Source organism: Acomys russatus, chromosome 1 (genome assembly GCF_903995435.1).
Source record: "Acomys russatus chromosome 1, mAcoRus1.1, whole genome shotgun sequence".
Classification (NCBI taxonomy): Eukaryota; Metazoa; Chordata; class Mammalia; order Rodentia; family Muridae; genus Acomys; species Acomys russatus.
The window spans coordinates 116,199,396-116,213,782 of NC_067137.1; the positions used below are offsets into that span (position 1 = coordinate 116,199,396).

At 45.8% G+C, this 14,387-nt stretch overlaps 1 protein-coding gene across 1 annotated transcript in view; it reads right to left on the bottom strand.

The window, feature by feature from the left end:
• The window catches only part of Setd3 (SET domain containing 3, actin histidine methyltransferase), a 68,480-nt gene extending 54,370 nt beyond the window's left edge, over positions 1-14,110 (bottom strand). The window contains exon 1 of the mRNA XM_051151156.1: positions 13,994-14,110. The gene's annotated coding sequence lies outside the window, so the exon portion shown is untranslated. The remainder of the gene's footprint in view (positions 1-13,993) is intronic.
• Positions 14,111-14,387: the final 277 nt, after the last annotated feature.

Below are 14,387 nucleotides of genomic sequence, written 5' to 3' on the forward strand. Positions count from 1 at the left end.
TGGGCATGGACCTGAGTTTAATATGTAACATGGAAAAAGGAAAGAAATGACTGTGATAGGACAAGGTTTAGAATGTGATTCACCTACTACCAACACTGTCACCAAAGCCACACAAATAGCCAGGTGCTACGACAGGGGGAAAAGCATTCTTTACAAAGAGGTCCATCTTCTTTGTCACATCTCATGTATCAAAGCACATGTAACTTACCTTAAATCTTGTGGACAAGTGTGAAACACTGGGTTTCAATCACCCTGGGATAAAAGGACACCAGGACAACATGTAAAATAGTTAGGAAACTAAAAGGAAGTAGCTACTTTGAGATCAAAAGCTGGACAGGGGTCAGGTGGAGGAATAGTTTAAGCACCTCTTCCTATGAGTTCCAGAAGGGAGGCAGATGCCCCCTCTCTATCATCACTGCCACCCAACTGAGAATAAGGACACAGGTTGGACAGAGTACCAAACCTTTCTCTGGGCATCAAGCCCACCCAGGTTCACAGAGATACAATAAGTACACCTGCAGAGAGCCATAAAACTCAGCCTGCAAGAAATGAAAGTCATCGAGGTTCCTGGTAATAATAACTTTTAAATCCTATTTCCAAAGATAGCAGACCTGCTAGCCTGCAAAAAGAACTGTTGGTGACATGCAACTGGCCTCTGGCTCCAGTCCTACTGTCAAGACCTGCTATCTTACAAGTCTCTAAATGACCCAAGATCAGCTCTGTGAGGAAGAGCTTTTAGACCTTCTGCTCTTAACAGGAAAAGCCTACAAAGGCATGTTGTTCCCTCCTCGAGTGGTGTCAACAGGCTTTACCTACTAGATCCTCCTGTCCTTCATCTTTCCAGTAGTCCTTGCTGTTAGCCTACCTCCAAGAATTCATTCAAGCAACCACAGCAGCTTCCCTAAATTTAGTGCCTGTCCTCTCTCAGGTATCACCAGGCTAAGATCAGCTCCTTGGGTGATCACATACATTCGCTGTCCAAGGTTACCTAACAGCCAAGAGGTTTAAGCTACAATCTAAGCTGAGCACCATTCCCACACTGCCTCCATTTAAATACAGACAGAAAGCACATGGTATTTCAGGGTCAAAAGAGCTTCAAAGTTCTTCCAGACCAACAGGGTTAAATACTGGATGCATCACAAAACATCCCCCGCCAGTAAACACCTGCCTCACACTTAAGTATCTCTAACAACCTCATTCTACACACCTTCTGCTTAGGCTCTGGCAACAGTCTATCTCTCACCCTGGTCGAACCCCTCCCTATTACTAAACCAGCCCTTCCTCCTATTAACCTACTCTGCAGCACTTTATGGACCAGCAATATGAAAGGCTCCCAGTCCTAGTCCAGGTGATGTGTACCCTTGAATACATATCCTCCACCCTCTCCCTCCCAGTCCTCACTTATCACGCCAGTCACTTGTCCATTACCTGCTTTTTCTCAACTCCTATCCAGGCATCCCCTGAAAACTTTTCCAGTATTCTCGGTCACAGTCTATCCTTCACACCCTTGGAATTTCTTGAGTGTCCCTCAAGTCTTGTGGTACAAGATTAATGCAAAGGCGACCTTGAGGGAACTCTCTATATTTTATTTATATTCCTAAACCCAAACCCACAGGCCAGACCTCAGCAGTTGCTTCTTGGTAGACACTACACTGAGCCCTCAAGTAAAGCATCCTCATAGTTCTAATAGGGCAAAACCTGTGTTCCTAAAGCTGCTGCCCAAGTGTTTAACCCCTGGGGATAGACAGAAAATATCAAATACCTATTCTGTATGAGAGACCATTAACTATGTCACAGCGATGTGAAAGCATCATAGTGTTCATTGCCAGTAACTGTCCTACAGCTAAGTACAATATAAATACTTAATTCAAAAAATGGCCAGGTTCTACAAACAGTAATAGGCACAGATGTATAGAAGATAAAACTTGGAAACCTCATCAGTAATTTAACCTCTGGAAGTGTGAGTGTGAGTGTGTGTGTGTGTGTGTGTGTGTGTGTGTTCTCCAAGGTCACATGGCTCTTCAGCCTCTGAAGCTACTCTGAGTCCAGATTCAAGCCTTCTCTCCCTGTCTCCACTACTGTGCACAGTTGGCCTTGGTAAACTGAAGCACAGTGCACAGCTTCAATGGCTTATCCATATACCACACAGTTACCAACTCCAGCAAGTAACAAGAACATCCAGTGCATCCCAACCATCCATCTGCAAAAGCAACCACTATCTTAATCCTCTATTACCCTTGATCAGTTTCCTCTTCTTGAACTTCATATGCACAATCTTATACACCATATCAGTTTCTTTTGTTCAACTTAATGTCTGACTGCAGCTCAAAGTTAACAGCTGACCTCACCAGCAAGGTCTTGGAAGGATGAACTGCCCCATCCCACTGTATGGCTTGGTTTCATTCTATCTATCCTTTATCCCACTTAGCTCCATGGGTCTGTTTCTGCTCTGGAACACAGCCATGCCTTGTCTAGGCTTTTGTCTTCTGGTATAGTTTCCAACATACTTTGAGGCCCTGAAAATTGTCCTCGGGGGTTTTAGGGGAATTCTAAACTCTTCCTTGCAGCTGTCACTCCTATGAAAGTCAGTGAGGAAGGTTCAAAGGCAAGGTCATTAACAGAGATAAAGGCTTGGTTTATCTTAGGATTTGGTCTCTTGTCTCTCTGGACTGCTTCCCTCCCACAGTCCTGTAGGCTCTAAGAGACAGGAAGCAGCCAGCCCTAGTCCACGCAGAGTGCCTACTTATAGAATGAAAGGAGAGTACCTGTCTGGGTCCCCACAGACCACATCTCCCTAAGGCATAGGATTCTAAGTTGGGCCATCTCTTAATCTGTTCTACCCAAAAGATAGTTTCCAGGGCTCTCAGGTCTGAGGCTTCCAGAGTCCTTAGCTCCTGCACACTGAATCCACTGTTGAGGCCAGAGCCTTCAGGATCCATTACTTCTTGACAAACCTTCAACACACAAGGCATTTGCAGGGGCACTTTATATCCAAACCATACAGTCAGAATGAAACAATGACTTGTTTAGTGAGTTCTTTTCAAGAACGACGACAACTCCTAAAGTAAAAGTATGCATTATACAGGGTGAGGGAGACAGAGCCTGACCACTGTACAAGAGTCAGGCTTGAGAGAGTTTCTTCAAAAAAAAAAAATCACTACTTCATATACAGACTTTAGGACCTCTAATAACAAAACCCGTGTGTGTGTGTGTGTGTGTGTGTGTGTGTGTGTGTTAGTCTCTTTGAAGGCAGGAAGCAGGTAATTATTTGTTTCTGGTACCAAAGGAAGAGCTATGGACAAGCATAGCTGGAAGTTCAGTGGGCACTTGCTACAAGGGCCAAAAGCATTTGTCCTTCTGGCCAGCACAGCCCAGTAAGGCTGGTACTAGAGACTCCAGTTGTTAGAAAGCTTGAGAGGGCTGTCATTTAGCCAAGAGACCAGAGCCACCAAGCAGCAGACCCCACCTGAAACCATGTACCAGTTGACTCTAAACATAAGGGCACTAGAGTAAACAAGCTCTTCCCTTTCTCCCTGGGTAGGCAATGCTGACAATGTGAAAGACAACGATTAGGGAAAGCCAGGCCTGTAGGCCTCAGAGTTGAGGACAGAAACTAAGACATATCCCAAGCAAAACAGCATCGGTAATTCTCCAAATGCCCAAATAACTAAAGACAGGACAAGGAGGGAAGTACAGTTTAAGAAGGATAACTGAGAGAATCAGGCAGGAAAGTAGTTTCCTAAACCCAAATCTCCTTTGCCAGTCTTCACTAATAAAAATGATCTATGCTGTGTGATTTCCCTGACCTCATGAATTTGAAACGATTACCCACCCTTCATACATAAGATTCAAAACTTAGACCTGTGTAAGGTCATAAAGAGTTGCTCTTGGACTAAGGCCCGAGAGCAGCCTGATTAGGAGGAAGCACAGTGCAGTGTATTAAAAATACCCAAGCAGAGATCATCCAAGATGGCGTCGATCGCATACTGTGTCTGATCTGCACAACAGCAGTGACTGCACAGCCACCAAAGGACCATATTGAGAGCTCCAAAACACAGTGCTTGTGTTTCCCAGAAAGAAGGAAATCCTGTCATGTGCATCATCCATGCCCTCCCGCCACAGGACCATGGGACCACATTCTTTTGAGTTCCCAGGGACCCCCAGGCCGCCTCTGCTGCCTCTACTGCTGCTTTTCGAGTTTTGGCCTGGCACAGTGCAGGCCAAGGAGATGGTATTCGAGAAGGAGGTGTTCGAGGACTGCACTGCCCACACCACAGGCCTCATGGACCTCCTCTCACAGGCGGGGGGCATGCTCAATGCTGAGAGCCAGATAGGGCAGAGGTGGATACTAGGGATAGCACCGAGGTGGGGGCCCCTGGCAGATGGAACACGCTATAGAACCAGAGACTCAGGAGGCGTTTATCAACAGAGCCACAAGTTCCCCGGGACAAGAAGCTGAGCTGGGCCAACATCAATGGTTTCTGTGAGCTACTCAACGAAGACTTTGAGGGGCCTCCATTTGTTACCTGCTTGATGGCCCACAAAACCCAGTACCCACAGGAGTAGGAGGCCATCCAGGCCTTGATGGCCAACAACAATCTGGCAAATTGAACAGGAGCAGGAGAACTGGACTTGAGGACATGGAAGCAGGAGAGCTGGCCCTGAGGACACAAGAACAGGAAAGCTGGTCCTGAGGACAAGGGAGCAGGTGAGCCAGCCCTGGGGGCATGGGAGCTTGAGAGCTGGCCCTGCCCTGAGGACAGGGGAGCAGGGGAGCCAGCCCTGCCCTGATGACACAGGAGGAGAGTGGGCCCTCGCCCAAGGACAAGGGAGTAGGAGCAGGCCCTGCCATGATGACATAGGAGGGGGAGAGTGGGCCCTGTCCTGAGGACAAGGGAGAGGGCCGTGATCCAGGACTCTGAGTGGACCGCACCCCAACATCTACACCATGTATGACCTGCTGGAACACATGAAAGGGCTGGACATGCAGATTCAAAGATTAAGAATATTCCTGACACACAGCAACGACAGGATATCCAACAGCAGTCCCAATGAGGATCCAGTAACGATGGTGTAGGCCTCCAACCAGATTCATGACTCGTAGCAATGAACATTTGAAAGTAAACGTGGACAAAAGGCTATACCGCGTGATACACTACAGCTTCTGTAACAAGATTTTTGTTTGTTTGTTTGTCTGTTTTATTTTACTGGGGGGAGGAGAGGGATTTTTGTGTATGACATGTAAATCGTAGACATTCAATAAAAGTAAAAAAAAAAAAATTTCAAAACTTTCTGACACACAATGGTTCATTCTGTAATTTGGCTGACTTGAATGCCAGTTTCCAACTTTTAACAAACAAAGCTATCAAAAAGGTACCATGCATATCTTTAAACACTCTGAATGTGGAAAAGAGGAGAGGTAACTATTCACTCATCAGCTTCCTATAAAGACCAAAATTATTGGCAATATTTATTCTACATATTCATGTAAACATATGCTGAATTAAACACCTATGCTTTCACTCTTTCTCTGTCCCTCTCCCCCTTGTTGTCAGTAGAAATGTAAGCAAGTGAAAGATACTATCTCTTGAAATTTAGACTGAATCAGGAGAAGCAGAAGTGAGGCCACAACAGCAACCACAATAAGTAATACTTCAGACAAAGGAAGGAAGGAAGGAAAGGCTGGTGGGCAAATGTTCAGCAGAAATTCACTCTCAGGAAGCTCCTATAGAAGCAGGGCTTGCTATAAGTGTCACTCACCTGTCTCCATTTACCACCCAGAAGTTGATAAAAGGTAGAGGATCCTCAAGCCTGGCCCTTTAAAGCAGTACAAACTACTCAGCAAACCCATAAGCAATTTCCCTGTCTGACAGACAGGGAAACAAACATCATAACTGTTAAACTGCCAAGTTGTCAGCTGGCTGGTAAGCAAGGGCAATTGTAACTAGCAACTTCTGACAACTTTTACCACTGAATTATTTCCCGTTCTAGTCTATACAAGAAAATAAATAGACCACATTTTTGGGACCATAGCTAAGGAAGAAAAGGTGACAGGGTAGGGGCTAAATACTCATTTTACACAGTACAGCTCATATATACTAATGGATGACATTCAGTTGCAATAAAATATGGTTTCTATTGATAATTGAAATGGAAAGGATATAAATGCGTACTTTAATTTCTTCCTGAAAATGATGCATTGAACTAAGTACAACTAAAATAAACATTTTTGATAGTACTTCTTTGGCAATTTGCCCAGGAAATCTAGCTCAAGCCCAGCATCATTTGCTTTTCAATGTAGTTTGCACTGACCCAACTTCACTGCTGGGCCTTCTGAAGGAGGTTGGTCATGTGCTTTCTCCTGCTCCAAGCTCCCAGCTGTAAAATGCACCTAAGGGAATGATGCCTGCCTCATATCTGTAGGAAAAACAAGAAGCATGCCTTTCCCCATTTCAGTAAGTACCCTGTAGGCCATAAGAATCAAATATCACAATGAAAATACACAGACTGCAGGATGGGTTGAGGAACAGAAAGATGCGCAGGGCAACATTTTCTGACTGGCTCACAGCATGCCACAATAACTTACACCAGTGTGGCTGGTACCCACCAACTGGCACATCAATCTCAAATCAATGGAAGTGCTGTGTGTCACAGACTCAAAGGAATCTAGAAGCCAAGGCAAACAGTTGAAAGAATTGATTTTGACCCAGTAGCTACTTTTTACCAACACAAACATAGATCTAGGTTCTAATCTCTTTACAGAATATTTTGGACCAGCATATGCACAGTAACCAGAGAATTCAAAAGAAGGTTCCTTTCCACAAAAATATTGACTATTTTCCCACAAATTTAAACAGTAATTCTAGATTTTAAACCATTCTGGCTGTTTTTTCTGCACAAATGGTTTTGAGGTACTGTTAAATTATAAGCATGCTGAGATTGATTCCTGGCTTCTTTACAGTGAGTGGACAGACCCTGAACTCAAGTCTCACCCCGGCAGGCGGCAGCAGCAGCAGCAGCAGCAGCACTGGCCACTACCAGTGATTCCTGCATCCCTGCTGCAGGTTTCAGGTGTCCCATCAGGACTGTGAGAGAACAAACCAGATCAACCTGCAGCTCTGCAGCTCTAGGAGCTGCCTGTCCAGGGTTAACTACCTTAACTTCAGTGAGGAGTAACACGCTGAGAAACTGAGCCACCAGAAGACATGGCAAGGTACCCACATGGTCCTCCAGGTGTCAAACCAGACCATAGTAACTGGGCAATCAGGCTGAACACAATAGTGTCTGTTACACTTGGGGAAAGCCTTAGACTGTCTCTATCTCTGTGGAATTATATAAACTGGTCAATGACAAAAATGACACTCACTGGTAAGACGTCACTGAAATCCATTATCTGAATGAGCAGGTGACGTCTAAGAAAGAACTAGGTGACCACGTGATGAACTTGTGCAAAGTGGAAGGCCCTGAATAAGCCTGGCAGGATATCTCCTTGACAACCATTTGTGTCCTCAGAAGCAGTGACCCCAACTAAGCCTTGGGCTGACTTCCACTCTGCTTTCCTGCCACCAGGACCATACCTGCATGCTGAGATTAGCTTTACCTTTTCTATAAGCTGCATCAAAAACCTACCTTATGGTATCTACAGCATGCCTTCAAGTAAAGAAATCTACTCCATCTCCATGAGGCTCCTATTTAAAGCAATTATCTAAAAATAATAATAATAAAGGAGTCAGGTGTCATGAACAATCACTCTTATTGTATCTCTCTAAAACAAAGACAACAGTGTTGAATGGTGACAGGACAGCTGTAACCTGCTAGCTCACCTTGAAGCCACTTACACGCCAAACATGGGATTCTAGATTCTAAACTTACAGAGGATCAGGACTAGAAGATACCTTTGAGATGATTATGTAAACCCTCAGTCACCATCAGCTCTCAATGCACCACTATCCATCACCTGATTCTAGTCTGAAAACATGTGGAATAGGCAGATAGGTTGTGGCTGGCTGACAAATGCACAACCTGAAGCCAATCCTGTGGAACAGACTGGAAGCACCCCCCCTCAGTCCTGGAGTCCTCTGCTCAATGACAGGCCACTGGTGGCCACCAGTCCTGCCTGCTCACTTCTGAAGCACTCTCCTACTTGTGAGCCACTCTTCTGTGACCTATCCAGAATTCTGTGAAGATGGCGTCCATGTCATCCTCCTCAAACTCTTCCTTTCCAGGTGTATGGCATGCCTCACACACTTCTCAAAAGTGACCTAACTTTAACTCGGCCCACTGCCCTCCAGAGAGCAAGGCAGCAAAAGCCCTCCTGACGCACTCTTAAGGGGGTCATGCTTCAGGGGGCCTTCTGCCTCCCCGGGACTCAAGATCTTAGTAATTTTTGTAAGGTTGTTCCAGGCTGTTGATAAGCCAAGAGAATCCATTCCCTTGTCTCATGTATGTTTGAGTGTCTCATCCAAAAGGCAAAGAGAAATGAGACACAGCCCTATAACCTTTAAGATGAGAAGAGATCAAATAAGGCTATTCATCACACAAGCTTAAATAGAGCAGACCGGTGTGCTACACTACACATGAGCGTTCAAGTGAATGCAATAAGCCTGCTGTTACATTGTTCCAGGGTAACATTCTAGGCTGCTGAAACCATCATTCCTGCCATGTATTGTGGCAGTTTCCAACATGACTGTTCTCATCCTAAGTGCATGGCTTGAGCATACACACTCCACTGAGCATCTTATACAACCGATGAGACAAATATCACTATGTCCCCTTTACAGACAAAAAAGCTGCTGCTTGGAAAAGTTAATTTCTACAAGATGATAATAAGCTCAGCTGGTGCCAGAGCCTCATGAGTACATCTCAACCAGGGATTTTATTGATAAGCAATTGTATGTTGAGAATTTGGCTCAAAACGAGCCATGGTTCACTGCTATCTCTGAGGTTCAGAAAGACAGTATACTCTTTCAGCAGCAAAACATACGAGCATTAGGGTTTTCTCTTTGGCTTTTTCCAAGGATAAGGCTATTTTGCTTGCTTTATCTAAGTATGCAAGAATAGCTTCAGTTAAATATGTGACATGACCAAAACTTAAAAGGAGCTTCCCCGAGTCAGAAAAATCTTACCTCCATCTCTATAATTGATGTTGTTTTTAACAGGTCAAAAAACTGCAGAAGCAGCCAGGCATAGTAGCACACACCTTTAATCCTAGCACTTGGGAGGCAAAGGTAAGAAGATCACTGAGTTTAAGGGCAGCCTGGTCTACAAAGTGAGTTCAGGACAGCCAAGTCTACACAGACAGTTGATAACCCTAAAATACCAAGTATTACTGAGTTCTAGGCATATGCAATTTTTACCTGTCAATAAAAGAAAAAACTGTATGAAAGCTACTGTAGACATCCAATCACTGTGTTCTCTAGACAGCCTTTATGCCTCAGTACAGACTATTAAAAACATTTCTTTGACTCTATTCGCCTGTCTTTCCTCTCTCCTAAGCCCATTACTGAGGTGATACTTGCCAAAGGTTAAACATTCACTTTGGTCTGGTAATCAGAAATCACTCAGTTTCCTTTCAGAGGCCTAACTTCAGCAGAAACCCTGTCTCCACTGACAGGAAACTGCTGGGAAAGTATTTTAAATAAGAAAAGAAAGACTTTCTAAGTCTTTCATACTGAATTTTGTACGTAATTATTTTATCCCATTTTTTTTTCACTTGAACCTTGTCAACACTTCTGTTTGTACTACTAGTCTTATGTGTTTATTTCCAAAATCTAGAGTAGACCCCAAAGTGGAAATGAGGCCTATGAGGTTCATCTCTGGCTTAAGTTACCAAACAACACACACACACACACACACACACACACACACACACACACACACACTTTCTACTATTGCATATTCTTTTAATTGAAGGTTCTTTTTCATAAGACTATTAATATACTTAAAAATATCATATACTTTATATATATTATATATACTTAAGTATATATATATATATATATATATATATATAAAATATACTTTAAAATATAATATACTTAAAAACACCCACACACACAGGGTTTCTCTGCGTAGCCCTGCCTGTCCTGGACTGGCTTTGTAGACCAGACTGGCCTCGAACTCACAGAGACCCACCTGCCTCTGCCTCCCTAGTGCTTTCCACTACCGGGTTCAACTTCTTTGTAATAGAAAAATATATTAAATGTATCAATAAGGAGATGGAGAGATGGCTACTTAATTAAGAACAAGCACTTCATGCTCTTTAAGAGGACCTAAATCTGATTCCTGACACTCACATCTGGCAGCCCAATCACATGGCAAATCCAGTTCAAGGTAATTCTTTTTTCTGACCTTCATGAGCCCAGGAATATACACTCAGGCACAACACACACACAAACATTGAGGCACAAAACATACACACACACACACAAACACACACACACACTTTTTCTAAAAATAAATTTAAAAAATTAAAAAGTTAGAATGTTTAACCAAGCAAAAAAATTACTGTAGAATGAATGATATTTTCATTTCCAAGCCATTAACAACTCCAATTTTAAGAACAAAATAAGGATAAAGTTAAAACCAATGTAAGAAACTGATTTTGCCAAATAAGACAACAAAGGTGCAAACTAGAAAACCAGAAAAGTAAGAGAGCTTTACTATATATAATTAATAATCTCAAGTGTGGTTGACTGCAAATCAGAATGAGTTGGTCTCACGGTAGCAGAAGGAAAAGGACACACAATTTCAAACATTCCTCTCTAACAGAAAGTGAGTCCCAATATAACAGTGAAAACTGTAAGCTAATTGAGAGAACAAAAAACTGGCCACAGCATTCCCAAAGGAAATCAGAACAATATAGTCACTGTTGTGTTCACATAATATAATTTTAATAATGGTTCCTCTGCTTCTTCAAAACAGCACAGCATGTCTCCATTCCTGGGATTTAAACACACTAAAATTTGTCTGCTAAATCGCCATGCTCTGTAGCCAAGAGCAGGCCACCATTTTCTAAAGACAGGGAACTTTCCATCAAAGAAAACACAACAAAGAAATAGTTACATTCCATGGGGCTGGAGAGATGGCTCCGCAGTTAAGGACCCAAGTTCAATTCCCAGCACTCGCATGGCAGCTCACAACTGTCTGTAACTCCTGTTTCAGGGGATCTGACACCCTCACACAGATGTCCATGCAGTCAAAACACCAATGTACATAAAATAAAAATAAATAAATTTAAAAAAAAAAAAAGAAATAGTTACATTTCTAACAGCTACTTTTGAGTCAAACTGAAACAGGTTTTGTAACTAAAATGTTCAGAAACGTGGAAAGCCTCAGGCTGCTTGCAGGAGCCATAGTATGTTTCACTCACATTTTTACCAAAATTCCATACAGCGTCAATTAGCTACTCTCCTTTATCTGACCTTCTATTGCAGATTCAACCAACTGCAGATGGAACTATGCAAGGGAAGGGAACCTCACCCTTACTAAGCATGAACCTCTTCTGGTGACCACTCCCTGAAGGATAGTGTAACAACTATCTGCACAGCAGGGACATTGTAATAGGTATTGGAAGTAAGGAGCAGACAAGCCAAACTATGAATGATGTTAGTGTGAGGGTTAGATGCAAACACCACCCCAATGCATATCTATGCTGAAGCAGTGAAGGCTGGGATCCTCTGTGGACGTGGGGGACTACTACATTTGCTACACAGGCTCCCTGTGCTCCTGTTGCTACTTTGTTGAGCACGGTCATCTCTGTCATTCTCTTTTCGGTGTGATCAAGGTTTAGAAAGCTGCTGACTGTTCATCACAGCCCTGAACACAGAAACAGTTTTCTAGTGGTTGACCTTCAGAACAACAACAAAAACCCTGAATATAACCTCATCATTTTCTTATTACAAAGTGCCACATGGCTTCTAAAGAAATTACTTAATTATCTTTAAATTTGGCCTAAATATGCATCACACACAAAAGACAGTTAACATTTTCATGTGTGTAATACTGAAGATGAAACTGAGGCCTTCTCACACAGTAAGCAAGCACTCTATCACTGAGCTATATCCTCACCCCTGAGTAGCTAGAGCTACTGTTAGCCATGCCACAAAGCCCTGCTAACAGCATTTCTTTCCTAGAATTCTACTGGTCAGTTAGCAACAGAAAAGGAAAGGAAACTCTCACTGCTAGAGCCCACATCAGCTCAAGCACTTGAATCTTCAAGCCCAACATCACTCCACTGACATGTTTGCACGGGGTGGAGGCGGGGCAGCAACCGCAGCAACCACTTCCCTCCAAGTGGACTAGAGTTCCACATCCAGATATTAAGAAGATCTCAAGCAAGAGGAGTACACAGAGGAAAAGAGAGATAGAGGGATAAAGACCAAGGTTGTTTGGAGTCCCAGAAAAGTTTTTCTGTAGCTTTTCAGAACTTGGCTTTGCAAACTGTTTTGTTTTCTTTCTTTCTTTTTTTTTTTTTTTTCGGTTTTTCGAGACAGGGTCTCTCTGTGTAGCCTTGGCTGTCCTGGACTTGCTTTGTAGACCAGGCTGGCCTAGAACTCACAGCGATCCGCCTGCCTCTGCCTCCTGAGTGCTGGGATTTAAAGGCGTGCGCCACGACACCCGGTGTAAACTGCTTTCTTAAGCCAAAGAAAACCCATTCCACAAATGGCTGGAATTCCACCAAAATATCAATCACAGCACCCCAGAGACCAATCTATAAAGTGGGTCTCCACAGGTAGTAGCCCACATACACACTGTAGGTAACGGTTTCACTAACTCTGGACAAACTTCAACTTGGAAAGGAAATGTCCTTTTATACTGCTGTATTTATTTTCAGGGCGCATTCACTTAAAACTCCCCAAGACTATCACTGTTTAAAACCCATTTTTAAGATACCTCCAATATCACTTTTAAAGGGAAAAAAATGAAAGGGGCATCATTTACATATTAAAAAAAAACCAAACCATTTTTCAAGTGTCCAGTTCTGGTTTTAGTGTATGTGTGCTTTCCAAAGGGTCTCCCTACGCAGCTCCGGCAGGACTAGAATTCACGATCCCCTGCCTCAGCCTTCCTGGCTGCAGTTGTGTTTCACCCGTCACTAAAACCTCAGCTCTTCTGAGGGTCTGCAAGGCAAAGTGATTGTCAACATCCTGGTAAGCGTTTTTACTTCGGAAACAACACCGTGTTCGTTTAGAAATGGAATACAACACGCCACAAGTCATCCTCGTCACCGCGTGCACACTTCTGAAAGGCTCCAAAGGGCCTCTCACAGACACGGCGGCGTGGCGGGGGGTAAGGCTCCCCGCAGCCAGTGGCGCACGTCACTAATCAGCTCCTTCCCCGAGAGTGGCAAGCGGGGAGAGGGGGCAGAGGGGCATCCCCGGGCTGGAGACGCGAGAAGGAAGAGTTGAAAACCGGAACGGCAAACTCCACGAGCACTGAACGCTTCTCCCTCTCAGCGAGCCGGTCTCCTGCGGCCCTCGGCCCGGGGCGCGTGGGAAGAAACATGACCCATTTTCTACGCCTGCCTTCGCGAACCGGGCAGTGGAGGACAAGGCGCGGGGGGCCGGGCTCTCGGTGGGCAACGGAGAGAGCTGCTGGGAGAGGCGCCTCGGCCCCACGCCGCGTGCGCCCGCCGCCGGAGGAAGGAAACCGAGGCTAGCAGCCCGCCGCGCGCAGTCCCAGCGCCCCGCGCGAGCACCGGGCCCTGGCCGCACCCGAGGGCGGCGCCCAGGCCGCGCCCAGGCCGCGCCCTGCACCTGCCGCCGGCCGGGGGTCCCGGTGATCGAGGGAGGCTGCGGACACACACTAGACCCCTCGGGCACAGGCCGGCAGGGCCTCGGAGCCCGCAGCCGCCCCGGCCCCCGAGAGCTCGGCCGTCGCCGTCCACCGGACCTCGGGCGCCCGCCCGGTCGGCCTCACGGCGTCAGGAGCGGCCGAACCCCGTCCCCTCAAGCCCGCGGGCCGCACGCGGGAACCTGCCGCCCGCACTCACCTGCCCGCCTCGCCTACGCGCAGCGGCGGCGCCAACACTCCGGCCGGGACCCCACCGTCCGCCTCAACCAACCCCCAGGCGGCGGCGGTGGCGGCGGCGGCGGCCGGACGGGAGGGGCGGGACGGCGGCCAGAGACAGCCCCGCCGCCCAGGCCCAACCCGGCTCCGCCCGCCCCCTAGGCTCCGCCCACCCTGGGGCTGCCGCCGCCGTTCATTGGCCCGCACAGCACACGCCTCGGCGCAGCCCCGCCCCGCCGCCCAGCCGCCCTTTCAGTGAGGGGTACTGCTCAGTCATTGGACAGCGGTAACAAGGGGGTGGAGCCAGATCCCACGACGCTATTGGTTAGTTCTCGCTCACGCTGGCGCTGTGATTGAACGACGGGCACCTTGGCTCC